Genomic DNA, 4,589 nt, shown 5'->3' with positions numbered 1-4,589 from the left:
GTACTCCAGATTCACAAGATCATTCTGCCTTCAAGGCATATGTGATATTGTGATTTCATCTTATATTGCATGTAATACCTTTTGGGTTTGCTTAAAATGTAATGCTTACAATAAATGTACAAATATTCATGGTAATCAATTTTTTTCCAAAAAAGTGCATTTAGAGGAAAGAACAGGCAACGTTATGACACACAAACACAAGTGAAACACACAAAATGCAATAGATGCCACAGGGGCAGGAGGAACGCTATTTTGATTTCCAATAAAATTAATATTAATGGCATCAATCAATCTCTCAAAAGTGGTATGAATTATTGTCAGCGTGTTTCTGATATGATCCATTCTTGCCTGTAAATATGTGGCAGTTTCATGCATTTTAGGAACAATTGATATGAGATTGACTTATTGCCACAATCCACTGATGTTTCTCCATGTGGCTGTTGTTCCTCTGCCCGGTCAAAGGTGTCTCCATCTGTGGGGTCATCTTCATCTTCACTAAGCTTCTTGGCATCGACAGCTCACATAGTGGAAGATAAAAATTAACATTAAAATCATGTATGTTTTTGTCTATAACATTCTACTTTTAGCATCATATAAGTAGATTTCATAACACACATTAGTAATCTCACATGTGAAATGTATATACATTTATTTGTCATATATGTTTATATGTGGGGTCATTTAGAGAGAAAATCACACCAAATGACCAATTGACAATATACATAATGTGTAAATTTCATACCTTTGGCTTAATGGAAATATTTTATAGACATCCATTTATAGCTTAATTATTATCCAAGGGATCATCACAGAAAATTAATAGTAATCTTACTCTGACTACATTGCCAGATCATCCAATAGACTGACTAGGTTGCAGTCTAGGGCACCAGGCTTTGGTGGGGATTGTTGATGAAAAATTTGCAACCTCCTTTAAAAAAAGGCAAGTGGAGATTTACACACAGGAATATACACATTGCTGGTGGGGGTGTTAAGATTTTTTTAGCATCAACATTACAGTAATTTGAACAGTTAATGCATGTATTCTGATATGATATTTACCTGAAGGGGATTATTGTGTGGTTGGTGGAGGGGGGGGGGGGTCAAGGAGGGTGCTTTCACCAGTATATATCGACCCCATGCGCTGCACCATTTGGTCGTCAATGCAGGACAATACTGTCAGCTCTAGAGGATTGAGGTCTAAGGACTCCATAGGACCTCCACCTATCCGCCTGACATGTCTGCGGTGGTCTCTCAGTTTGACCTAAAGGAACTGCTTAAAGTTCTGCCACCTGAAATGTCCAAAGTGAAGAATGTTGCAATATATACTTGCAAAAATATGTTCAAAAGACTGGTGCAGACATATATTGATATAAATTCAAAAGGCACATAATAATTACAGATTGCTACACACCCATAAACTATTTTTAATCATAAAACTGGTCACAATATAATATTGCAATCATTTACATTGCTATATTTTTAAAAGATTTTTGGTTTGTTATTCCCATGCTATGCACTACATCTGTGCATTTGACAATACTTAAAAGGAAGTGGCCATGTTTGTAATGTATTCTGAGCACAATATAATTGTAAACCATTTGTGTTTGCTTACCGTTTCTGACCTCAGTCACAGACTCCGAATAGGAACCACAGCATTGACCTGCTCAGTAATATCCTCCCAAGTACGTCGCTTCGCTGGGGCAGGTGGCTGGTGGCTTGTGTTGTACAGCCTCTCCACCATAAGATCCACCAGTGTATCCATCTCTGTACTCAAATTCGAGCTGCCTGCGCTTGGCGGAAGATTTGCTTTGCCCAGCCACCACTTCCTCCGAATGGAACGTTTTACAATATACTAGTTATAGTAACAAATTCTCCTTTTAAATTTAATTTGGAGGCTCAATCACAAAATGGAAAGGCCTCTCCAGCTTTATATAGTGTCTGTAAATACATATAATTATAGTTTGATGTGGCCATGTTGATGTAGTTATATCCCATTGTAGAAGTGAAAATATTGTAGTTAGCAATGTGGCTTGCAATAACTTTCATTGGACAAAGTACAAGTACAGTATGTGATTACATTTACTATCTATCTATCTATCTATCTATCTATCTATCTATCTATCTATCTATCTATCTATCTATCCTGACAGGAACCAACTACCACACTTCAACTGCCATTTTAAAGTCAGTCATCCCAGCTAACTGTCACTTTTTGCTCCCTTGGTCGCTGTCATGTTACTGTGAACAGAGCTTTATCAATCCCGGACATAGAGGGCAGCACAGTGACCTAGTGGTTAGCACTTCTGCCTCACAGCACTGGGGTCATGAGTTAGTTTCCCGACATGGCCTTATCTGTGTGGAGTTTATATGTTCTCCCTGTGTTTGCGTGGGTTTCCTCCGGGTGCTCCAGTTTCCTCTTACACTCCAAAAACATACTGGTAGGTTAATTGGCTGCTATCAAATTGACCAGAGTGTCTCTCTCTCTCCCTGTCTCCCTGTCTCCCTGTCTGTCTGTCTGTCTGTGTCTGTGTGTATATGTTAGGGAATTTAGACTGTAAGCTCCAATGGGGCAGAGTGAGTTCTCTGTACAAATAAATGACGATGATGACGATTAGTGCACATGTGCGGGCCATCATGTCCGCTGGCACTATATTAATGAAACATATTTGATATTAATGTTTGTTATAAAAAGGTTATTTTCATAATGGAATAGTGAGGTTGATGCATATAAAGGGTTAATATGATGTAATTGTAATATAGTGAATTAGGGTAATTAATGAAATGCACGCATGTGAGCTCAGATGGGAATTAGGGGTAAAGACGGTTGTGCAAACAGGTGCAATTGCTCCAAAATCATCTAGAAGAGTACAGAAAAACACAACCACAATTGCATTGGAAATAATTTATGTCAAGTAAATGACTTATTACTGTATTAATCTCCGAACAGTTTACTCAGCTGTGCTTATATTAGAATACAGCCTTCACGTTGTGACAGAGGAGAGTGATTTGGTTGATCATTGTGTAGGTCAGAATAGGCTGCACCTGTGTCTGACAACATTGTGTACTGGTGGCCCCTTATCAGTGCTGAGACTTGAGGGGGCCCGCACCTGTCTTACGTGATGGGTGTAAGTATCCTTGGAGCCTGTGACTGTCAATTTATCTCTTTTGTGTGTCAGTTTGCTGCACAACACTTGCTTTTTCTATATTTTTGCATTTCTCTTACATGACCTGTAACTGATGTCTTAGCTCTGTGTAAGTAGGGCCCTGATGTTTAACCCATGTGTGAGTGGTATCCTGTGGCCTGATTCATTAAGGATCTTAAATTAAGAGGTATCTTATTTCAGTCCCCTGGACAAAACCATGTTACAATACAAGGGGTGCAAACTAGTTTTCTGTTTTGCACATAACATAAATACTGACTGTTTTTTCATGTAGCACACAACTACTTGATAGCTTATTTGTAAATTGAAATTTAAAGTTGATATTTGTGTGCTACATGAAAAAACAGTCAGTATTTAACTTATGTGCAAAACAGAATACTAATTTGCACCCCTTGCATTATAACATGGGGGTAAATGTATCAAACTGAGAGTTTTCCGGCGGGTTTGAAAAAGTGGAGATGTTGCCTATAGCAACCAATCAGATTCTAGCTGTCATTTTGTAGAATGTACTAAGTAAATGATAGCTAGAATCTGATTGGCTTTTTAAACCCGCCGGAAAACTCTCAGCTTGATACATTTACCCCATGGTGTTGTCCAGGAGACTGAAATAAGAAGTTTCTCAAGTTAAGGACCTTAATGAATCAGGCCCCAAGTGACAAACTTGTTCTATTATCACAGTTGTTCAAAGCTTCTAACTAATCTTTTGTACAGCCTGGCTTAATGGCCTAATCTCAATAGCTACTCTAAAGGGGGAATTTAATTTGGCCACGCTCAACGCAGCATTAATTATATTACCGTTAATACAGTAATTTTAACCCTGATTTCCACTCACGGCTCCCTGAGCTGTGACCAAAAGCCAACGTTAAGGATTACCATATTAGTGCGCACTATTACAGTAATATCGGTAATAGTGCACAGGTCACGTTACGTTCGGCAGTAGCGCAGCCAATTGAATCCCCCCCTATATATAAGGGCAATTTATATTAACTCAGTCTAGCAATTATACCACTCTATACACACGTATAAAAACTAGTTGAATGTACTAATTTACATTCACACTATTTCAATTACAAATTACTAATATATATATATACACTATTTTATTTCAGACAATTTCATCATACTTCTACCACGCACTATATTATTTTATTCTATTTAGACAATTACCTACATGGTAACAGTACGTACAAGTTAAGTGCTTGTTTTTTAAATGCAAGTTGCATTCACATTGCATTCGAAAATAAATCAGACCCATAATGTGTATCCCACAGAACTCATTTTTTAAATCCCAGTTATTCCTGTTCTGCTCTCTTAAATCTTATCTTCCTTTTTTCTACTCCTCCATATTCAACTCCACTACCAAATGGATGGGTTTTACCAATGCCAAAGTCAACAAATTTCAAATTAGCAATAAAATATTTCACAATA

The sequence above is a fragment of the Mixophyes fleayi genome, chromosome 7 (assembly GCF_038048845.1).
Source record: "Mixophyes fleayi isolate aMixFle1 chromosome 7, aMixFle1.hap1, whole genome shotgun sequence".
NCBI classification, from domain to species: domain Eukaryota; kingdom Metazoa; phylum Chordata; class Amphibia; order Anura; family Limnodynastidae; genus Mixophyes; species Mixophyes fleayi.
Note: the sequence above shows the minus strand (reverse complement) of the source record.